Below are 25,103 nucleotides of genomic sequence, written 5' to 3'. Positions count from 1 at the left end.
CTTCCATCAGGATGGAGGAAGGGAGAGGGAACGAGAGGGAGGGTGAGACAGGAACGAGGGAGAAAGAGAGACAGGGAGATAGCGAAATAGATCGAGCGAGAGAGAGGTCTAGAGAAGTAGCACGAGGGACAGAGGGGAGAGAGAGGGGGTCAGAGAGAGAGAGGGAGAGGGGGAGAGATAGAGAGAGAGAGAGATAGAGAGAGAGAGAGGGAAAGAGAGATAGAGATAGAGGAAAAGAAAACGAGAGCGAGAGAGTGAGAGCGAGGGAGAGGGCGAGGAGGAGGTGTTGAGAAACATGAGAGAGGGAGAGCAAACAATTGGGAGAATGACACTGGAACTACGAGAGCGAGGGGGCGGAGAGAGAGAGAACGAGAAAGAGAGACGGGGGGAGAGCGGATGAGAGACAGAGGGAACAAGAAAGAGAGAGGGGAGAGACTTAGGCGAGAGACCAAGAGGAAGAGAAAGAGAGAAGGGGAGAGAGCGGATGAGAGATAGAGGGAACGAGAAAGAGTGGGGAGAGACTTAGGCGAGAGCCCAAGAGAAAGAGAAAGAGAGAAGGGAAGAGAGCGGATGAGAGCAGAGGGAACGAGAAAGAGAGAGGGGGAGAGACTTAGGCGAGAGACCAAGAGAAAGAGAAAGAGAGAAGGGGAGAGAGCGGATGAGAGACAGAGGGAACGAGAAAGAGAGAGGGGAGAGACTTAGGCGAGAGACCAAGAGAAAGAGAAAGAGAGAAGGGGAGAGAACGGATGAGAGACAAAGGGAACGAGAAAGAGAGCGGGGGAGAGACTTAGGCGAGAGACCGAGAGAAAGAGAAAGAGAGAGGGGGGGGAGGGGATGAGAGACAGAGGGAACGAGAAAGAGAGAGGAGAAGAGACTTAGGCGAGAGACCGAGAGAACAAGAAAGAGAGCAGGGGTGAGAGATGCCGAGAGACAGAGAGCACGAGAAAGAGAGAGAGGGAGAGAACGAGCAGGAGAGAGGTGAGAGAGAGGAGAGAGAACGACCGGGAGAGAGGGAGAGAGAATGAGCAGGAGAGGGGGAGAGAGGACGAGAGAGAGAGAGAGAGAACGAGTGGGAGAGGAAGAGACCACAAGAGAGAGAGAAAATGAGAAGGAAAGAGGAAGAGGGTGAGCAAGGGCGAGAAAAAAGAGAGCGAGAGAGGGATAGAGGGTGAGAGAGAGGGCTGGTGTTCGGTCTGGTTTTGACATGCGAACCTGACCCGGATCAGATGGTTTGGTCAGCCCTAAAAAGGCTGACCAATGGTCTGGTTTGGTCCGGTCTGACCGAATTTCGGTCAGGCCGTGTTCTTCCCTAGGCCTTACTAAGGGCCGGGGTACCCTTAGGACCCCCTTAACACAGAATTAAAATATGTTTTGACACGTGTTCAATGACACGAACACTACAACATGAAACAACACTACTGACAATGATACGAACGTAACACGACAAACACGGACGCGACAAACACGAACACATGAACGCGATAAAACACGAAACATAAGAAGCACGTGCCCACGAAAATCAAAACGATCCGATACGTGTGGGTGTGCTATTCTACATCAAAAATTATATTCTTTTAGAATATATTGTTAGAAATATCTCCGAAAATCCAAAAAAATTTGAAACTCATTCTAAAAATATATTTAATCATTTAAAGCTTATAACATGAATTTTCTTCAACAGAAATTCTATGATCACAAATAATTGGCCCAATCCCTTTAATATCATCAATTTTCTATCCATTTCATATTTATAAGATGATAGAACACTATAAAGAGTATTTTTTGTGAAATAACAGGGAAAGTAATTACCAGGTTCCAGAAATACATAGTTTTGATAATAGGTTAAGCAATAGGTCAAATATCTAAAACAAATGAAGATTTTTTTGGTTCAAACGAAGATCCAACCATTCTGAATCCCATTTAAAGCTTTTTGACATATAGGTCAACTAAATCCCAGAATCGTGGAACTAACCCAAAATTCAGTTTCGGAAAGCCTGCTTTTCAATTTGAACCATTGAGGACATTGATCGTAGCTAGAATACAAGATTCCTTGCTCTTAAAACCAAAAGAAAAATCCAATATTTGAGAGAGTAAGGAATGCCCTATTTGAACTTTTCTCCCTTTATTTGTATATCATCTTTGATTTTTGATCTCAGCTTATCTTTGGTATTGTAGTATCAAATTTCTTTGATATATTCTACTTTGAGAAGAGTATGGGAGATGATTCAAGGTTGATCAATATTCTTAGAGGAAGCAGACTATTGATATGTTTCACAATTTGAACAAAAGGGAGAATTAGGTTTTTATAAATTCTGATATGTTTTTTCTCATGTTCTTATCCTTTTTTCCTTAATAAAAAGTTTCGTTGATAGCCTAGATGACATTATTTCTAATGCTTCAAACCAAGTGAAAATTTTATCACGTACCAAAAGGTACAGCATTTGTCAAACCAATATGAAAGGAAACTAAGCCGATATGAAAGGAACCACCCCAGTTCAAACAAGACCAGCCCAAATCGAATAGAATCGATAATGTTCCAACGTCGCCAGCCCGAATGAAATGGAATTGACCCAACTCGTACTGAACTAACCATATTCGATTCGTACGCAATCCATTGAAACCAAACCGACTCCTGTCGAGCTGAGCTGATACAATTCAAACATATCTTTCACAATTTGAACAGAACCAATGCAGTTAGATTTAAACCACACTTATTTGAACAGAACTTACCTGAATAAAGCTGAACTAATATGATTCAGAAGGAACTGACTCGGTTTGGTCTGTTCAAACCAGTTTGTTCAGGTTCAAATGGTTTTGAAATGGCAAAATAGTTTGGTATGGTACAAACGGGTTGGAAATTTTTGGAACTGAATCAATTTGAATCAAATGGGTTTGAAAATGATTTCAAAACATCATTAAAATTGTCGACAAAATTACATAAAATACAACTTTATTTAATTTTTAATTAGTTTTCACTACTTTGCTCTCATTATATCAAAATTAATAAGTTGAAAATTGTTGAAATCTAAAAAATATAATATGGAAAGAAAAATAAAAATATGAAAAAAATAAGTAGAAAAAGGAGACAAAAATGTGATTATCAAATAAGGAAAGAGGAAAAAATAAGAATCAATGAACAAGACAACAAGAAGAATAAGAAGAGAGGACGAAGATAAGAAGAACGAAGGAAAAAGAGAAGAAAAAAAAGATGAAAACAACAAAATGATAAAAAGAACAAAAAAAATGACAATAGACAAAAATAAGGAGAGATCAGTATAAAAAATCAAAAAGGATGATGACATATTTTATTAAAGGAGCAAGAGAAGACGAGAAAAAGAAAATAAAAGGAGAGCAACAAGAAACAAATATGAAGAGCTAACTTATAGAAGAAGAAAAAGGGAAGAATAGCAGAAGATGAAAATGAGAATAAATGAAGAAAAAATGAAGAAAAAATGAAATAAAATGAAGAGAAAAACTCATGCCAAACAGGTAAGAATTTATTCAATTAAACATCCCATGCCCCACGGACTATCAGTTAACATTACTTTTAAAGCTAAAACAAACACCAGTAGATCATTGTTTTTAAAATTAAAACATGATCCTGTCTTTATCTTAATATTTGTTGATGGCATTTTAATTATCTATCTCAATAAAAGTGAACTTGGAAACACTTCAGCATCTTCATGTGGAATTAGCCATCAATGACATATGACTTGCACATTATATTTAAGAAATGAATTTTATTAAACAGGAAAATGACTACATCTTATATCAATCAAATTATATACCTTCCATTCTAGGCCTTTCAAATATAAAATATTCCAAACCAACATTTACACCATGTATTATTTCCTCTTCACTCAATATTGGCGATTGGTAGGTTCCCTTTAATATCGTACTGTTACTTGACTTGGTATAGCTTTTGGTAAAAAAAACAAGCCTATCAGAAAATGCATTCATGGACAAGTACTGACTGGCGACCTGAGAAGCATCTATTTCGTCATCTAAAAGGAAATATCCTTTGTAATTTACTTATTCATCAAAATTCCATACTAATTATTAATGCTTTTAGTGACATAGTTTGGCTGGAGACACTTGTGATAGACAATCAACGAATGCTTCCCTATTCTACATCATTTAAAATCTTATTTCCTTGAATCTTTAAAGGCAACTGACAGTTACAGAATAAGCACGGACACAGAGTACAAAGAATTTGCTAATTCTGTTCCTGAAGTTCTCTAGATACAATTTCTACTAAAAAAGATCAATATCATCACTGAGAAACTATCAGTTCTGTGGTGTGACAACATTGGAGAAACCTATCTTGATCTAAATCCAGTTTTTTACATCATGAAGAAGTATATCAAGATAGAATTTCACTTTGTTAGGGAGCTGGTGCAGAGGAAAAACATAAGAAACAAATTTGTGTGAAGTGATGATCAGTTAGCTTATGCGTTTACAAAACTGCTTGAGAAATCTTGGTTTGAATTTCTCAAGGACAGGATTAACATCACTACCCTGTGTTGCACTTGACAGGGGGGTGAAGTGGGTCAGCAAACACAACATCTCCTCAGCAGCCAGCTGGATCAATAGGATTCTTAATCAACAGTTGCTAGTAATAATTAAACACATAACATTAATTATTTGCTGACTCACTAAATATTAATTATGTGTGTAACTTTAACAGCAAATAACATTGCATTTCTCTCAGAAAATTTTTATGATAGTGAACATTTAATATCTTTTGAAATTTTGGAAGCACTTTGCATTACATATCTTTCTGAAATTTCTCTCGTACTGAATTTGGAAGCTATCTAAATTTTTTTGGAGTGTAAAGTTTGAAGCAAATCTAGCAAATTTTATTGATAAGTGTCAAATCTTCGACAGAATGAATTTAAACTGTGTTATGTAAGATATTCATGAATAGTTTTTTTCTAAAACGTTACTGCATTTTAAATTTCTAAACCATTTATGTAATTTTTACTGAAACTGAGATAACTATCTTTTGGAGAAGGCTTGGAAACATGAAAGAGAAAACTAGGATTACTGTAAATATTAACTGCAGTATTGATATTTCTGGTTGATGCACTGAGGTCAAGAAGATTTGTCTAGAAGAGACATATAGAACGTTGGAGATATAGGATATGTTGGGACCTTTGACACCATAGAGGGATCACAAGTTAGATGTGCTCCTGGGCAGGAGTGTCGACAATGTTTTAAAGATGTCTCCATTATGCAGATCTTCTGATATTGTTGTAAAGGGATAGTTCAAAGACTACATATTGAATCTAAAATTAGAACAATCTATTTATTTTAGACAAATATTTTTTCAGAGTTATCATCACACATTTTTGCTTGATTACTGAAGGGAGCATTACTGAAAGAATGCGCAAACATATTTTTTCAGAACACATTGCATAATATTATAAAATCCCGATCCAACCCCTTCTTGGTTTTATTCATGATCACTCGTTCCAATAGACAACATCTTGACTCTGAAAAATGAGAGGATTCATAAATGGAAGGAAGTAAAATATATGTCTATTATGCACATTAGTAGGGCCCGCTCGCAATGCTCGCTTGTCCTCATCCTGGGAGAAAAGGAAATCAGATTATGAAAAATTCTTTAAATCAGTTTATGAAGAAGGATGACAGTAAATATGGCAATGTCCATCGATCAGAAATTTTCTAGATCTCTTTGACCTTCTTTATCACTGAGATCTAAATTTTAGAGCAAAATTCAAAACAAATTAGGGGGCTTCCGGATCAAAATTTAGCGTTTCTTGGTTGAAATTTAGGATCTCAGATTGAGATTAGAAGAAATCACCTTTTGCTCGACTTTTGGTTGAATTTCGCCAAACATTTGAATTTTGGCTTATAAGACAAATATTTGAATTTAAGTTTATGAGCCAAACATTTTGATTTGTGAAACAAATAAAACAACTAAAAATTAGAGCTCTTGATCAAAATTCGTATTCATGTCACTAAGAGTCAGCGTCACTAAGGTCAACAGACTGGGAAAACTTTGGCAGAATGCCGAAGAAATCGTCATCTCCGGTGGCAACTTCGTCTATCAGCTGTGTGCCCAGCACATCAAACACAACCCTGTAATAAGAACTAGCTCGACTACCAACGATTGCGACTCCTTTGATGACAAAGAATCTGACCAAATCAAAGGCATTGGCATTCTTCAGAGCACTAATGACCTTAGTAAATACTTAAAAGATGGAAAAATAAGGCCATTGAAATCATCTGTCCTCTATGAAAGGCTGATGAAATTCCGACTCATCAAAGATAGAGAGAGTGAGAGAGAAGAGAGAGAGAGAAGAAGCTTGAGAATGCTTTCGTTGTCGACAACTTGAAACTTTTTTGTCGTTGACAGTTTTTCTCCTCGAGCGATTGCTTCAAGCAAAAGGTGATTCATTCCGTTCTCATATGTCCTATTTCGTTCGAGAAACCCAAAATTTTTATCTTTTCATCAAATCGAGAAAATTTCATTATACGTCCTATTTCGATTGAGAAGTCCTATTTTGATCGATTTTTATTTTTATCTTTTCATATTTTCATCAAAGATGAAGAGATTGAGAAAATTTCTGATCGATGGACATCGAAGTTCTCCATCGATCAGGGGGGCCCGTTTGCAATGCTTGCTTCGGGTGGAGAGAGAAGAGATAGAAAGCAGGGCCGTACTCTTCTGGGAGATAAGAAAAAAGTCCCATCTTCAGCCACTTAGACGAACCACACAGATCTGAAGCTCGTAGACAGACGACAGATAAGGAAAAAATGAAGGCTCTTTTGTTTGGATTACATGCCGGGGTAGCATAGACTACGGGTGGCGGAGCAGACCTCACTTTGTCCTTATGCGACAATTTTGCCCATTCCTTCTTTCCATCGAATCTTCTCACCACCGTCGCCGCCAACAAAATTCTGTAATTCAGATCCCCCATGATAATTATCCGGATGCTACGTTAAGAAAAATAATTTGAAATAAAGTAGATTATAATACTACGTTCTGTATCATGTGTAGTTAGTGTCTTGATTTAGCGAATGTTTCTCAATTGTGGTCAAGGAGTTTCCTTGGCTATAGATGGAGGAGGATAGGGCGAGAGAGGATCTCGGTACTTAAATATCAAGATACATGTCGCGTCTTGGTAGCAACGCGGTTGCACCATCGCTCATCTCCGATGGCTTCACTGGACGACAAATGGCAGCGGATTAAGTAGAAACTCTTTTTCTGAAGGAAGAATGTGACGTAGATGGTGCCCTATTAGGGAAAGATCAGATTATACATAGGGAGAAAGAGGATAAGGGGAAAAAGGTAAGGGAGGAGTTGCTTGCCTCGTTGCCCATGAAGCCCATGGTGCTGCATTGGGTCAGTGGAGAAGCATAGACGGCGCAGATAACTCAGCAGGCTTCCTCTCCGCCACACAACTTGGAGGATTCCACCATCTGTTGGCTCACCATGATGAAGAACTCCTTGGCCTGGCCTTCTTTCATAGGGTGGATCTTCTGTCATGACGACGATGATGATGACGATGTCGACGATGATGACGATGATGATGAAGATGATTGGTTAAATGCAGCATGGATGTTAGAACGACTTCATGGAAACTGAAATTAAAGGGATGTTAGTTTTGGGGTATTTTTCCATTGAGAAGGGAGATATAGAGATTGAGGGTTTACCTGAGATTGTAGGCGTAAATATCGAGATGCAGTCAACGTCTTGGCGGCGACGCGGTTTCACTGCCTATTGTCTCCTGCGGCCCCGCTGGATGAAAGATGGCAGCAAACGTAGCAGAAGCGCTTAGTCTGAAGAAAGAAGCTAACGGAGATGTGACCTGGTAGGGAAAGATGAGATTTTATATAGAGAGGGAGAGAGAGGAGGGGGAAAACGTAATGGAGAAGTTGCCAGGCTTATTGCCCAGGAAGCCCATAGTGCTGCATTGCAACAACGGGGAATCTCAGATGGCGAAGATTCTTCCTCATGCTATCTCTCAGCCACACGATCAAAAGGATTCCAACCGTGTTGGCTCGTCATGGTGAAGAACTCCTCGGCTTGGCCCTCTTTCACAGAACGGATCTTCTGGCCCCATGATGATGATGATGATGATGTCAACGATGATGATGATGATGATGATGATGAGTTTAGTTAAGCACAGATGAGGGAACAACTTCCTGGAAGCTAAAATTATGAAGGATCTTAGTTTTGGAAGATTATGGTGATGAGAAGGTAGAGAGAGAGAGTTTGAGGTTGTACCTGAGAACGTAGAAGCTCGTCTTCCATGTCCTTCTACCTGACATATACTAATGGAAAACCTCTATGTAAACAAGGTTAGTCACAGGCAGGTGGATCGCGCCGCCATTGCATAAAACAATTCCTGCTGGACCGATCCGTGTCTTTGAGAGAGCGATGTAGAGTTGGCCGTGAGTGAAAAGTGGGTTTGGTAGATATAACCCCACCGTGTCGAGAGTCTGACCTTGGGATTTGTTAATTATCATTGCGAAGGCAGTCAAACTGGGAACTGAAGGCGCTTGAATCAAAACGGAAGCCTCGATTGAGACGGGTAGAGCACAATCTGTGGTAGGAGTTGGACTTCACCGTAGAAATTTCCTTGGTTGGAGATTGTGGCTTGTAGCATTGTCAGGAAAAAGTTGTCAACTCAAAGCGTGGTCCCGTTGCATAGACCTTACAGTGTGTTCAAGTTTCGGAGAAGGATCACGATGCAGCCGATCTTGAGTCAGAGCTTGTGGAGCGGCATTGTCGCATCATCAATTGTGATTAGGAACTCGGTTGGGTAGAGGGATTTGTTGTTGAATTTTCCAGGAGGGATTGCATCGAAGCTAAAGTACTCCATCACTTCACCTGGAAAGACGTTGTGCACCATGTTGTTGACCTTAATCACATCATCATTCAGAGGCGTCAAAATCGTCTTCGCTAACAACTAAGTTGCACCATCTTTAAAGGTACCATAAACCTGGGCAATCAGATCAGATAGAGAGGAGACATGCTGAATCTCAGATGGAAGATAGACATCAGGGCCAATGCATCCTTCTCTAACGGCAAGTAAGAAATCGGTCCACACTTGTTGGTCAGGTGAAACGCGGACATTGGTTCTACGGCAAAAACCAGAGCAATGACAGCATACATCACTTCCCAAAGTTGCATCGATGGTCTTCATCATATCTCGAATAGATCCAATGAGCATCTCGTAAACGTGGCGGTGCATCATTGGAGCTTCGTCCACAATTATAATACTTTCTAACAGAATTTGGCGGCCAATCATGGAGTCAGGTCAGATTCCACACGTTGAGATGTGAGTGGCAGGAATAGGAATGTTGAATGTGGAGTGCACCGTTTGCCTTCCTTCCAGAAGAAGCGCAGCGATACCACTTGTCGTAGTCGATATAGTAGTGAGGCGAGATGATACAAGACAACGTCAGGGATGAGGTCCTGCCATCACCGAGGTGGATGGGCTCGATGTCGAGAGTGACAATGTCGGACGTTGACCCGGGGTAGTCGTCCGACAAAGGGGTCCTACGAAGAAGACCGACGACACAATGCACATGTGTGGGGGGTCTAGTACATGCGACTGCCGACAAGAAAATGGGGTGCTGACTCTTGGGATGTCGATGGGGTCGCCCGAATACAGTTTGTAGACCTCCTAAACCTCGTCCGGGCAGGACGAGGACGCTATTGTGACGGACGGGAAAGTTCTGGCCGGGTAGTGCTTGCATGGACGGGCGGACCCGACTCCTACTAAACAGGAAAGGCGCTCGAGATGCGGTAAGTTTTCACTCAACCTTTAACGCTTGCCTACGTCTAACTCGAGCGGTTGGTGACCCAAGCGGCGAGGGCCAAGGGTGGCTCAACGGCAGTGGCGGTGGCGGTGACGTTCCCGACCCGAGGATGGAGAGTTGACGCACGGCGTCAAAGGTGACGGGGCGGAACGGACTAAAAGGTGACGGGGCGGAATGGACTAAGAGGCAGCGCGGTTGGCTGCCAGCGGCGACAGCGCGGGCGAGCGGCGACGGCGGTCGAGAGGCGGGTGGGCAATGGGTAGCGGCGGCGACCTTGAGGCAACGACAACGATCGTGCGCAATCTGTCTGCGCGGACGGGCGGCGGCGAGCCAAAGGCGACGGCAGTGCTTCCCTTCTCTCTTCTCCTTCTTCCTTCTCTTCTTCTTCCTTCTTCCTCCTCTTTGTCCTTCCTCTCTTATCCTCTTGGATCGTGACCCCTTTCCTCAACGGGAGAAAACTTTATTCTTTAGAAAAACAGGGGTGTGTTTTAGGGCATCTAACGTTCTTATTTATACGTGAACGTGGATGAACCCCTACAACACAAGACAAACACATAGAATGGGGAAGAGAAAGAGCATCCCTTAGGGTTGATGGAGGGGAGGATCCTTATAGGTTTGGATCTCCCTTCTCTACACGAGAGCGTAGGGGAACTAAAATGACACACGAGTAAACATAAAGCGACTGAAAAAAGGACGACAAATTAGGATGAAGATTGAGTGCTCGTTAACCAGAATACCTGAATCCAGGAGTGCGTACCATCGCCTTGGCTTACCGGGCAGGCTGAACGCGTACCGGTGGTGATGTCGGGGGTGAAGGTGACATCTCCGAAGATGCTTCTGGGGTTGCGGGTTGCGCTGCGCCATCAATCCTCCCAAGGTCGTAAGAACCCGACTCCGGCGAGTTGGGTGGGAAGAAAGGCAGCGGCTGGAGTAGATCCGGTCGAAGACGGAGGAGCTCTGCCTCTGATATCCACGTGTTGTTTGCGCTGGTCCCTCCCAGCTACCGTACCAAGAACCTCCTCGAGACTTCATCCCTTGCATAGTCAATTATCTCCTGCAGTACACAATCAATTGCCTCGTGCCAATCGGGTGGAACAAGCGGGGGAGTGGTCGCGGCAAACTCACTCATGTTGAATGGGTCTAGAGAGGCCAGGTCGAGGGCATGAGAAGGGGTCCGGTATGGAGCTAAGTCCGCCACATTGAACGTGGAGCCTATTCCCCATGTAGGAGGAATCTCGACGACGTAGGCATTGTCGCCCACCTTTCGGAGGATTGATAACAGCCCGGCACAACGAGCGTGTAGCTTTGTAGAAATATGCTAGGTGAATGCAATGCCATCCTCTGATACCCTAACATGGGGGTCAACGGGTGCTAAGTCTAGTGGGCGATGAGGGGCTTGGCCATAAACAATCTCAAAGGGGCTCAAGCCGGTGGTTCGGTTCACCAAGGAGTTGTATGCGAACTCAACACGAGGGATGATCAAATCCCAAGTCGCGAGGTGTTCGCCAACTAAGGAACGTAGTAGGTTGCCCAAAATTTGATTGACGACCTCCGTTTGACCGTCGGTCTACGAATGGTAGGCAGCTGAAAATTTGAGCCTCATGCTGAGAAGACTCCACAAGGTCTTCCAGAAGTAGCTCGTGAAGCGTACGTCTCTGTCGGACACGATCAAAACTGGCAGGCCATGGAGGCGCACAATTTCTCAAAAGAATAGTTGTGCGACCTTTGTGGCGTCGGAGGTCTGAGTGCAAGGCATGAAGTGCGCCATCTTCGAGAACCGGTCAACAATGACCATGATGGAGACGTGTCTTTGTGCTGCCCGGGGTAATCCTAGGATGAAGTCCTTGCTGATGTCGTCCCAGGGACGCTTAGGCGTTGGTAGTGGGGTGTACAACTCGGCGCTCTTCTTGACCTGCTTGGCCAAGGCACATACGCGGCACTGGGCAACAATGTTGCCTACGTTGCATTTCAGCGACGGCCAATAGAATTGGTATTCTACGGCAGATATGGTCTTGTCACGTCCAAAGTGACTGCTAAGACCTTCGGCGTGACATTCCCACGTGAGGAAGTTGCGCAGTGATGTGCGTGGCACACATAGTCTGTTCTGGTAGAACAGATAATTGTCGGTGATGACATAGTCCCGGGAGTCACGAGACTGTCCCTGTCAAACTCTAACGATGATCAGCCCAAAGCCGGGGCAACTGTCGTATCCCTCCCGGATGGTCTTGAATCCGAAGATCTTCACCCTCATGATGTTGAGCACGTGCGCTCGTCGGCTAAGTTCATCAGCGATGACATTATCCTTGCCCTTCTTGTGCTTGACGATGAAGGGATAGTCCTGCAAATATTTGACCCATCTCGCATGACGGTCACTCAACTTCTGCTGAGAGTGCAGGTATTTGAGTGCCTTGTGATCCGAGACGAGCACGAACTCCTTGGAGAGGAGGTAGTGCTGCCAATGTCTCAGTTCCTGGACGACTGTATAGAACTCCTTGTCATATGTCGAGTAGTGGAGTCTAGCGTCGTTCAGCTTCTCACTCAAGAACTCGACGAGGTGACCCTCCCGGCTGAGGACACCACGGATCTCGACGCCTCAGGCGTCGCAAGTAACCTCGAACACCTTTCCAAAGTCAGGTAGGCAAAGGACAAGCGCCTGGGTCATCAAGAGCTTCACGTGCTGGAAAGCTCGTTCGGCAGCCTGCGTCCAAGTGAACGGATCCACCTTGAGGCAGTCAGTGATGGGAGTCGTGATAGAACTGAAGTTCTATACGAAGCGTCGATAGAAAGTAGCAAGACCGATGAAGCTCTGCATGTCGTGGAGACAAGCTGGTGACTGCCACGACGTAATGGCCCGGACCTTTTCCTGATCCGCGGCAACGCCCTGGGCGGACACAATGAACCATAGGGAGGCAGCTTCCGAAGCGAGGAAGCTACACTTCTTGGGGTGTGCGTATAACTGCTTGCGTCGTAGGATGGTGCAGACCTACCGGAGGTGATCAAGGTGCTTCTCCCTCGAGCGACTATAGATGAGGATGTCGTCGAAGTAGACGATGACAAACCTCCCAATAAATGCACACAATACCTCATTCATTTGGCGCTGAGAGGTACTCGGCGCGTTGGAGAGGCCGAATGGCATGACTCTCCATTCATACAACCCGTCCTTTATCTTAAAGGTGGTCTTCCATTCGTCACCAGGATGTATCTGAACCTGATGGTATCCACTACGTAGGTCTATCTTCGAGAAGATAGTGGCACCGGCCATCATGTCGAAGAGGTCCTGGACGCGAGGAATGGGAAAATGGTATCTGACCGTTATCTTGTTGATGGCGCGGCTATTGTAGCACATGCGCCAAGTGCCGTCCTTCTTCGGAGCTAAGAGAGTGGGTACTGCGCAAGGGCTGAGGCTCTCCTGGATGAGGCCCTTAGCGAGTAGGTCCTGGACTTGTCGTAGTAGCTCCTCGTATCTTTGTGGCTCCATCCAATAGTGGGGCAGGTTTGGCAATGATGCGCTAGGCACGAGATCAAATCGCGTTCTAGAAGCTACGCATTGGCGGTAGTTCACCAGGTAGCTCCTTGGGGAAGACATCGCCAAACTTCGATACAAGGGCTTCGACCTTGGGCGGTCGGTGCTCTATGGGTGGGTCAGCGGAGATGTCGAGGGTGACGGCGAGGCACAGGGACGTGTTGTCACCCTCGCGGCCCAAGTCTCGATGAACAAGGGGCCTCGAACAACCATTAGCCCTACGAGCTTGGTCGGGACCGGCTTGTTCGCCGGTTTTATCGTGTACGTGTGCCAGGTGACCCATTGTCCCTGGTATAGGAACGAACATGTGTTCGTCCTCCCGGATAGGGTGACGTAATGGTCATATAGCCAGGGACGGCCCAAGATGATGCTTCCCACTTTCATGGGAAGTACGTCGCATAGGACGCTCTCATCGTAGGTGCTCACCTTCAGCGGTACGCGGCACAGACTCTTCACTAGAAGCGATGAAGCATCTTTCCACGATACGTCGTAGGAGTCGGATGTGGGATCGGGGTTAGCCCGAGTTGGGTAACCATCGTATCGGATATGGCATCGATGCAACTCCCACTATCGACGATCAATTTACACACTTTGTCATTGATCTTGACATAAGTGTAAAAGATCGAAGTGCGGAGCGACACGTCTACCATGGTGTCCGGTCGGGTCTCTACTGGAGCTGTCCGAGTAGGTGGAGCGGTCCGGGGTATTGGTTGCACTCTACTGGTGCCGGGTTGGTCAACAGCTATGTTGGCCAGCGGGCGGCCATGGGCTCTTGGTGCCATGGGGGGGGGGGTCGTGCGAGGTACCGTGATCTGTATGTACCCGAGCTGTCCGTCGGGTTCCTCGTACTCGATGACAAACTCCTCCTCCCCTTGATAGTGATCATCGTGCGGGGGCTCCACCTCATCCACATGGCCGGGGTCGACGTCTCCAGCGTCAATCAATAGTGCTGAGGATGGGCATTGGTTCGCCCTATGCTCTCATCCTTGGCACTTGAAGCACGTCACGTGTGGTTGCCTGACGGTGATGCTACGGGCTGGGGTGTCGGTCGTGATGGCCCGAGCTAGTGGGGTTGACCCCACGGATGTGGTGGGGGCGGTTCCTTGCCCCCCGGTGGCCTGGGAAGCCCGTATGGTCACGGGCGGGGTGGCGCGAGTGGAGTCCGGGGCGCGGTGTTCATGCTGGGTGGTGTGGCCTCGTCACCTGGAGGGTCCATATGCTCGATGAGGTGATATGCCTCGTCAACCTCAGCCCGGTTGCATTTGAGCACCTCGTTGCGCAAGGCCGGTCTGAGCCCCTGGGCGAACAACCCGATAATGATTCGCGGGTAGTCCACGAATCGGCAGGGCATCCGACATTCCTCGAACTCCTCGATGTATTCCATCACGGTGAGTCAACCTTGACTAAGGTCGAGCCACGAGAGGAATAGTGACATCTGATACTATCGAGGAACGTACTTGCTCCGTAGCTTCTGCGCCATGTCGACCCAAGATGTGATGGGTCGTCCTCGTCGCTCGATGGCAACATGCTCGTTCTCCCAGAAGATCTTGGGCTGACCGCCAAGTCTCGTCTCCACATATTCGACGCATAAGTTGTCCTCCATGTGGTACCATTGAAAGTAGGATTTCATGCTCGACTCCCAGTTGATGAACTCCTTGGGTTTCCGTGAATCCTTGAAGACGGCGACGTCAGCACACACACTCCTCTGTGTGCGGGCGCAGTGCTCCTCCCGTCGACACTCTTCGTTGTTCGAGTGCCACTCGGGCACCGGGTAGTCCTCGAGACGTGGGTTGGCACATCGGCGAGGTGGGGTCAACTCGTGGTCGGGGTCGTTCCAGTAGTGTGGGTGACCTTCGCGAGGTGCGCGGCTGTTGGGCATCGCGTATGGCGGGTATCGAGGGGCATCATTGGCCTCCATGTACTGACGGTGGTGGGGCTGGACATAGTCGTCCCGGCAAGCAGGTAGGTCCACTACTTGCTGATCCACGCGGGACGGGGTCATCTCGCCGGGCCGGTGGTTGGCATCAAATTCGTTATCACGTCGACGGACATAGTGGTCTGGAGGGGCCAGTCATTCGGCCTCGTACCCGCGGGGATGGTCGTCCCGCGGTTGTCATCTATCCCAAGCACGAACATCATGTGGGTCTCGTGCCGAGTCTCGGATGGGCCGTCCACGCAGTGGGATGTTATCGTGCTGGCGGTCGAAGTCCTCGTACTCGTCGTCGTCATCGTAGGGGCTCCTCCATCGATGCCTGTGTCGGGCGACCCTGGGCAGGTCGCGGTGTCGTCCTCGAGCGGCGATTGCCGAATCGGCGTCGTGTACTAGAGATCGTGGGCACGTGAGCATACCCTCCATGCGCTCCATCCTAGCCGCCATGGCGCGGATATACGCCCCTTGGTCTTCAGGCGGGTCCTCCCGGGGTTGATGCTGGCGGTGGGCTCCTCCTCGTCCGTGTCCTGCTCCTCGGCCATGTGTAGCGGTAGTCCGGGGTATGACCTCACCTACGGGAGACTTCCCGTGTGGTCGGCGACCTACGGTCGCCGTCTCATCATCATCACTCGGTGAGGGCTCATCACGGGTTTGTGGTGAGTCGTGGGGAGATCCCCGTTGACCACGAAACGTCTGGGTGGGTTCGCGTGGTCCAGAAGACTTGGGGGCACTTGTGTCGTGGGGTGCGGTCCGCGCAGCTTCGATAGGCGGTTGTATTGGACCGGCTACTGGTGTCACGGGACAATGTTCCGAGAGGGCAGTGATGTTGCCTCTCTCATCGGGCGACAATTCTGAACATCGCGGGGAGCTAGAACCTCCACGTTGAGCTCTCTGGCTTGATCGTGTCTCTATGGCCATCTCTAGGGAATCCTATATGAATTTTGAAAAACAACGATGCGATGTGGATGTAGCTAGTGATGCAAATGCAGCGTCAGAGACGTGCTGTGAGCAACCACAGCCTGCTCTGATACCAATATAATGCAGGACAATGTCAGGGATGAGGTCTTGCCGTCACCGAGGTGGATGGGCTCAGTGTCAAAAGTGACAATGTCGAACGTCGACCCGGGTCGTCATCCGACAAAGGGGTCCTACGAAGAAGACCTATGATGCAATGCACAGGTGTGGGGAGTCTAGTACGTGTGACTATCGACAAGCAAATGGGGTGCCGACTTCCGAGATGTCGATGGGGTCTCCCGAAGACAGTTGGTAGACCTCTTGAACCTCGTCCGGGAGGGACGAGGACGCTATTGTGCCAGACGAGAAAGTTCCGGCCGGGTAGCGCTCGAGATGCGGTAATTTTTCGCTCAACCTTTAACGCTTGCCTACGTCTAACCAGAGTGCGATGGAAGCAATTGAAAGCGCACTACAAAGATAAGAGACGGGACAGAACGGCGTACCTCGTCGTCGTCCAGGGACGGGTCATCTAAGTCTTGTGCGTCAATCGGTTGCGGCGTCGTTGGTGACGATGGTCCACGGCAGCGGACAACAGACCCAGAGTGCGGACGGGCGCCGGAGCATAGTCAGAGCGCAGCGCGGGCTACGGCGGATGCGGCAGCTGGCACGCGGCGACGCGGGGGAGGCACGCGATGCGACGCTGGTGTGCGCAGGAGACACGGGCGATACAGGTGCGGCGGTGGCCACGGTCGGCGGTGGCGGGGGCGCAGGCGAGGTGCATGGCGCAACGGCGGCAGCGCGGTGCAGCGTGCACGGGCGACATTGGCAACACGAGCGCGGCGGTAGGTACTTGCTGTCGATGGTGGCGATGCCCTGACTGGTGTGTGCGGCAACAGACATTCCCGACTCGAGGATGGAGAGTTGACGCACGGCGTCGAAGGTGACGGGGCGGAACAGACTAAAAGGTAAGTGCGCTTGGAGGTGGCGCGGTTGGCTGCCAGCAGCGACAGCGCGTGCGCGAGGACAGCGCGGGCGAGTGGCGGCGGCGGTCGAGAGGCGGGTGGGCAATGGGCAGCGGCGGCGACCCTGAGGCAGCGACGAAAGTTGTGCGCAATCTGTCTGCGCAGACGGGCAGCGGCGAGCCAAAGGCGGCGGCAGTGCTTCCCTTCTCTCTTCTCCTTCTTCCTTCTCTTCTTCTTCCTTCTTCCGCCTCTTCGTCCTTCCTCTCTTCTCCTCTTGGATCGTGACCCCTTTCCTCAACGGGAGAAAACTTTCTTCTTCAAAAACACAGGGGTGTGTTTTAGGGCATCCAACGTTCCTATTTATACGTGAACGTGGATGAACCCCTACAACACAAGACAAACACATGGAAGAGGGAAGAGAAAGAGCATCCCTTAGGATTGATGGAGGGGAGGATTCTTATAGGTTTGGATCTCGCCTCTCTACATGAGAGCGTAGGGGAACTAAAATGACACACGAGTAAACATAAAGCGACTGACAAAAGGACGACAAATTAGGATGAAGATTGAGTGCTCGTTAACCAGAATACCTGAATCCAGGAGTGCGTACCGTCGCCTGGGCTTGCCAGGCGGGCTGAACGCATACCGGTGGTGATGTCGGGGGTGAAGGTGACGTCTCCGAAGATGCTTCTGGGGTTGCGGGTTGCGCTGCGCCATCAGGATAGGCCTTGGTCTGTGCAAGAATAGTTGAGTAGAGAAACGTCTTACCAGATTCTAGGAGGCCCGTCAACAAAGAAGACCTTGGCCTCTTTAGCGCGCTATGTCGATTGGATGGCTTCAAATACTATGTTGTAAAGTTCTCTCTGGTCTACGTTCAGCATGCCTTGTAGGTATTGTGCTGTGAGGATCACATGTAGGATGTTGTTTCCATTGTTTGGCCTGCATTCTATATGTGCCAGTTAAAGTTGGATGCCTTGGGGCAACCTCGGGAATGCTGCGAGCGAAGATCCGTTGTGTTAGAGGATTGAATCAAGGACGTTCAACACTTATTGCCATATCTGGGTAGTCACTTGCGAAGTGCAGTTCTCGAAATGGAAGTCCTCTGACATGGCGTCAAGGTATTTTTCGAAAAGCACGCCTGGTTGGGAGATTTTACAGTAGAGTAGCATCATCGCGAAGAGCCCAAGAACTTGACAGGGAGAAGGAACACTAACGCCAGTGCGAGATCGTTGTCAAACTCTACGTGGAGTGGAGTAGGCCACGCACTTCAGCAGCTCTTTTATATGCGTCGTAGACAACATCATCAACGGTGTACAAATCTTCGTAACACATTGCGCTTGGAACATGATGAAGCATCAACCGAAGGTAGTATCGCGTACTGTCCTGAGGGCACACAAAGTGCACCCTTCCAATACACTACATTCGCTGACGTCGTGCCCAAAGTCGAGTGGAATCGTTCCACGTGTAATAAGACAGGAAGTCACTGTACATCGTCTGTTTGGCTACTTCATCTTCTGGATGCTCCTCGTTATATTGCATCCACTCTGTGAGGGGTGTACGTGCCGACATGTCCATGACTTCACTAACCAGTTAGCCCTCTGCATACACCACAAATCACATATTCTCGCCGTGAACTTGGTGGGTGTACACAGTTGGATACATTTTATGCATGCTAAATTCGCAGATCTGCCAAAAAGACTTTGATGTAGACATGTATTGGGCATCGAGATATTGTTGGGCTTCATCACGAGATGAAGGGTCTTGAGCTGCACCTGCAATGGCACTGTCTATTGGAGCATCATTTGAAGATACTTTGGCTTGAATGCGATCGTGCCCCTTGCAGACATACTTGTATATGTAATTCACTGACTACCTGTAAGAGCAGATTTCAACGTTGATGTGGCAGTTAAACACTTTGCACAAATACTTGTTGTATGGAACAACCCAGTGGTGATGCGAACCCTTCTGGACGATGCGGCCATTATTGCGGCGCACATAGAGAGGGTACCCATCGTTGTTTACTTGAGTTGAGCCGATGAACTCCTTGGGGAACTTCTTGGAGCCCTTTCCAACCTTCATAAACGGGAATCTTGGGTTTGCAGAACCGCAAGGGCCATGAATCATATGTGTCACCACACAGTCAAACAACTCTGATAACACCCTAAAATTTTCTTTGCTCAATTTTATTTTGGTCTTTGTTTCATGCTATTAGCTCAATTTTATACATTTAAAGAGCTTAAAATGGGGTTGTTATCACATATTTACATATATTTAATGTTTCCAAGTAATTTCTAATTTTTCCATAATTTTCTGTTAATTTTATGAAAATTTTGGGATTTATTTAAGCTTGAAATAATTATTTTTAAATGAAAATGGCAGGTTTAAAATTTAATTTTGATGTTAATTAATGTGGGGATGAATAACAGAATTTTCTAACTAGGAAGATTATTCAATAAAATTGCTAATTTTATTGAAATTTTTGGGGATTTATTCAAGGAAGAAATGAATTATTAACTAGAAAAATGATATATTTATGGAAAATATGAGTATTTAATCGATTTCAATAGTAAAGGGGGTTTTTCTTAAAGTTTTGATGTAATTATGCCTTTAAAACAGCTCTCGGTCGTGGTTGTAAGCAGTTCAAATATTTACAAGGTTTTATTGCAATTAATCAACAAAAATTTAATGGTTTTTATGAGAAAAAAGAGGAGAGAGAAATTGAAATGAATATATACATAAATATTTTTTGACCGGCATCCATTTGGATGCCACCATTTTATCAGGGACTTTATTGCAAAAATCGAGGCCGGTCTCTCTCCGAGAGATAAGCTCACCTCTCGTGCTGTGCATGCAAAGCGCATGCACAGGAGATGACATGGCATCGTTTGAATGGTTTAAATTATGAAGCGCATACGTATATGTGCAAATCACCTCATATCATGTGGTTTTTATTGTTTATTCTTTATTTTTGAATCCAGGACCAGATGTGGTTTTTATGTGGCGCTCAGATATTCAACCCGAAAATTGGATTCAAATTGCGACAGCCAATGACACATCATGGCATGTGTAAGAATTAAATTAATAAATAAATGGATTTAAATCTAATGGCTAAAATTGGTTTAAATTCATTTATTAATAACGTTTGATCCCGAAGTCCGATTGAGATCATTTTTTTATAGATATGCTCGTCTTAATCCCCTGTTTGTATCTGTATTTTAGATTATTCATATTAGGCCTATATTGTCATTTTTACCATTTAACCTAAGTATAAAAGCCAAATTTTGAGAGGAGAGGGTCATTCTTGATGGTGCTCTATCACAGCTGCAAGACAGAGAGGAGCTACAGCTTGGATCAACCTATTTGGTACTTTTTCCTTCTTTGTATTTGAATTGTTGGTGTAGTTTGGATGATGTTAGTTTAATTTCTTGATTGTTCTTCTTGATTCTGGTCTGAACTTCTAAATCACTTGGCTTGAGCGGCATGTACAAGCCCTTACTAGGATTGAGAGGAGAATCTAAGAGATTTACCTAGATATTCAAAGTGCACATTAAAACAAAACTATAAAAAGCTTCAATTTCTAGGAGATTAAATTTCCCTTTTATTATTTAATAGAGTAGTTATTTTTGAATTATCAAGCCTACACAACCAACCAAAAAAAATGAAAATTTTATCCTCACAGCCTCTCTAATTGAACCCTTTGACCCTTTTCTTTGGATTAAAAAAGGCAATTTAGAGCCCCGTATTCTTCTATTCCTCTCATCTCTCCTACCTTCCTTTCTAAATTTCTCATTTAATTAGGGTGATTTGGTCTTCATCAAAGATCAAATTAACTTTAATTAGTGTCAAATTATTCAATTAGATCATCAACTGAATTAACTTATTAGCTTACCTTGGACGATACCCTTTACTTATCACTACACATCTTAAGTAGGGTTTTTATAAATTTTACTGTATAAGCTGAAATTGACAACAACAAGGGATTAAATTTAGTGAAATTTACCACTATTTTTGGCTTATCAAACTCCTTGTAGCTGGGATCTGGTAACTCGGCACACAAGATCTTGTTGATGTCTTCATGGGTCTTTGGCTTGTACGGATCATCTATTATCCAGAGCATATGTGCATGTGGGAGACCACGTTTCTGAAACTCGACAACATACACAAAACCTTTTACTTTGCTGAATATTTCCTTGTCAATGATCAAATAGAGTAGCTCCTCAATTTTAATTGGGAAACACAACAGTAGAAGTCAAATCGATCTTGCGACTTCTGGCCAAGTAGTAGAGCTTCCGTGATGTTGGGCCATTTTGGGTTGCAAGTCATCGTGATGAAGGCTTTCCCATCTTTCGTGTGATGACCATGGCATCCTCGTACAGCCCTTGCATGTAGCGTGGGCCGTTGGTGAAGGAAAGTTGGAGAATGATCATCCTCCCTGCGCGCACGGCAACATCGTCGACAGCAACTTGATCAATCAACCCTCGGTAGAGGCTTGCACGCAATGTTGCCTGGTTCCAGAGAATCCAGTGCAAGCGAGATTCTTCAACCTTGGTGTAAGCATCCACAACATATTCTTGAAAAAGCTGGCCAGAAACATGAAGCACTCTTGATGAGTCTCGAACCATGAAGTGGTAGGCATAAAAAAACTCGTTCATCATCACCTTGCTTTTTCCTTTAGTTTTAGGCTCCACCCCAGACTACCATAAGGAAAGAGCAGCACAAAGTGGAGTGGATCATAATTTCCGTCGAGTTGATTCACGAACTGTAGGCATAAGAACACCGACTTCAGAGCTTGTGGGTTGATCATAACGGTGGTCGGGGACAGAAAGCTTGCCGACTCGTAGCTCGAATTCTTGGGTTGATGCATTGAGAAGCACTTCTTCATTTTTCACTTGAAACTGGCAAACAAAGGGATTGGCCTCACTCAGGCAATAGTAGATCTTTTCAAGGATGCTGCGATGCAGATCGAGGAAGATGGAGATTCGTCGTTTGATCTAGTAGTCTGTGTCGTAGATGTAGATTTGAGCAAAGCAGGGAGCTTGACCAATAGGGGGCAGTAGAGCATTTGAGATTTGATGATAGACGCCGCCTTGAATGCGGTACGTGTGCACGCTGGCATGGATGTCGGCGAGGGAACGGTCAAAATTTGCACCGCTGGGCATGAAACCAAAAACTGAATCGTAGGCTCGAAGAAAGTTGCAGCAGTGCATAGCCTCCTCCTCCCTCCTCTCGAACATAGCAAGAAGCGGTGCCGGGGGGTTGGGAAATGCCGCAAGCATGACCTCGCCATCCTTGCAGCATAAGTGGAACACTGGGTTTCGCTGACTAGGGCCATGTTTGCGTTCTTGCATCCACATTTTCGATTGGCACGTAGGGCATGTTGCAATCATGCCTCCGAGAGAATGTGGTTGAACGTTTGACACATTGCGGGTAGCTGCAAGAAGTGTCCTCACATTGGCTGATCATGTAGAGTGACGGTATGCAATTCGCTCGGCCATACGGTCGTAATCTTGAATCAATGGCGGGCGCAATCAGCGTCCACACGGGTACATGAATTCCTATAATTATTAGTAGAGATTAGTATTAGACATTAGAAGTATAGATAAATGTTTAGAATGAAATATCCAAAATAGTACGGGAAAATATAATTGTTGATTTCCGTTGATTTCCTGTTTAGATGGTTGAATCCATGACATGATTTTTGATCAATTTTAGATTTCATATTCAAATATGATTTCTGGTGTTTCCGTTTGTAGAATATTGCAGATGACTTTGAAATCTTGAATCCAATACACCATAGAGTTCTGTGATTGAAGCACAGATTTCCGTAGAATTTGAAGATTTTATAAAATCAAAAATAGATTTTAGATTTTTGATTTCATATTAGTTTTTAGAATACATGATTTTCTTTCTGTATTCGTAGACGTTGTTTCAGAAGAATTATGTATTGGATATCAATAGTGCAAAATTTCACAGGCAAATATAAAAATCAAAATAATTAGATGAATCAACTTCTATGACTACAAAATCGAGGATCATATACAGTGCCACAGATTTATTTTTGCTGGCGTGCCTTTTTTTTAATCTTGAGTGGGCTCAAACGGAAAAAAATAGCTGAACTGTTCCAGGCCCGAAGTTTTTTGGTTACGGTGTTGTCTTTATCTTTAGCATATGCAGATAAAGCTCCATTAAATCGACAACCATTTTTTGAATTGAAATCTTACTCTTCGCCGTTCTTCTTTCCCAAGCACTTATGTCAGACAGTTCACTCAATGCACCAACTTCTTTGTTTCGTTTGGACTGCATAAAGGGTAGTATGTTAAACTGATGAACCTCAACACTGATTATCAGAGAGTTCTTCTAAGAATTCGTAATAGAATTGAGACATGAGTTTTTTTGGAGGCAGAATGAATGTTTTGACAGCCTATCAAAATTCAACAGCACCTGCCCTTGTTCCGTTTTCAGCGGAAAATAGATTCAATCGGAGAGAGAAATCAGATTTCAAAATTCCTTGGCGATCGTAGGGCAGGAGAACGCAGCTGGGAGCGGGAGAAATCGGATATGAATTCGAAGAATTCGTTAAATCCGCTGATTGAAGTTAGTCTACTGAAGTTAGATAAGAATTCAGAATTTTAGATCTCGACATCTGATCACAATTTCTGATCAAAATAGGACATATGATCGATTTGACTGAGAGTCTTGATCTAGGTCAATTTTGAAAATTCTGAGATCGAGTCATATGCCCTATTTTGAAATCATATGATTCTGAAATCGAGATCAAATGACATTTAGATCGAGATGCTGATACCAAAATTTGAAATTGGTTGATCAAATTTTGAAATCGATTCATGAAATTGATTGATGAAATGTCGACAGTTTCATCAAGTTCAGTCAATTTTGAGTTGAGAATGTGATCTCAATCAATCTCCTGATCACAGTCTCAATCTGACATGAAATCTAAATCTCATTAATCAATCGATCGAAATTTAGATTTGATGAAAAGCAGAATAAATTTATTGATGAAATTAGATTTGATCGATCAAATCAGAATTTACGTCTGATCAAAATTTAGGTTAGATTTGATATATTTGATCTGATCTCATCAGAAAATTCTGATCGTTGGACAGAAGATGGGACGATTTTCGATCTAGAACAGAAGCCAGCAAACCAAAAAACGACTAGCAAAGATTTAGAAATTTATTAATAAATTTAGATTTGATCAATCAATCCATTTTCGATCTAGAACAGAATCTATCAACTTCACGATCTAAATTTTTTCCATTTTCGATCAAGAACAGAATTTTATCCGATCAGATTCAGATCAGATCAGCCGTCATTTTCTGATCGATGGAGAACTTCGATGTCTATTGATCAGCTTTTTTCTCGATCTCTTCATCTTTGATGAAAAGGTGAAAAAATAAAATAAAAATCGCTCAAAATCGGACACAGGATGAAATAGGATAGAAATAGGATTAGGCCTTGTCTTGCCGTCGGATAGAACTGACATCTAACATGAGACCCATCGCAACAAATATCTTATCCTTTCTTCCTTACTCTCGTATGACAACCTGTAAGCATATCTTTACTCCGGCAGCCCGCACGCTTCCACAGCCTGCGATGGAGAGAAATCTCTCTGAAGAACACGCCCAGGAACCCACAGGTAAGGAGTAATTTTTCCTAATAGAAAATACAGAAACATTTTTTCATGCACTTCGATCACCACTTAGTTTAGTGGAGGCCACAAGTAGAGGGAAATTCAGAAGGAAAAGAAAACTCTCTAGTTAAGATTTCATTTTATTTGTGTCGTCGTATCAGAGAAAAGTTCGTGGCCGGAGTTAGTGGGAATCACTGGGGAGGCCGCCGTTTCGATTGTGGAGAAGGAGAATCCTCTTCTAAAAATAGTTGTAATGAAGGAAGGGATGCCTGCTACTTTGGACTACCG

The 25,103-nt window shown here is 45.1% G+C and overlaps 1 long non-coding RNA gene across 2 annotated transcripts; it reads right to left on the bottom strand.

The window, feature by feature from the left end:
- Nucleotides 1–21,296: 21,296 nt before the first annotated feature.
- On the bottom strand, nucleotides 21,297–24,859 carry LOC144701863 (uncharacterized). Of its 2 annotated transcripts, none has more exons than XR_013581120.1 (4): nucleotides 24,730–24,859; nucleotides 23,386–23,461; nucleotides 21,823–22,719; nucleotides 21,297–21,744 (listed from the first exon to the last, which is right to left on the bottom strand). It is a non-coding gene; the product is annotated as an uncharacterized LOC144701863 (long non-coding RNA). The 2 variants fall into 2 exon arrangements; XR_013581121.1 differs by having other exon boundaries at nucleotides 24,716–24,841.
- Between the last annotated feature and the right edge of the window lie 244 nt (nucleotides 24,860–25,103).

The sequence above is a fragment of the Wolffia australiana genome, chromosome 4 (genome assembly GCF_029677425.1).
Source record: "Wolffia australiana isolate 7733 chromosome 4, ASM2967742v1".
Taxonomy (NCBI): domain Eukaryota; kingdom Viridiplantae; phylum Streptophyta; class Magnoliopsida; order Alismatales; family Araceae; genus Wolffia; species Wolffia australiana.
Note: the sequence above shows the minus strand (reverse complement) of the source record. Positions and strands in the feature narration are given on the sequence as shown.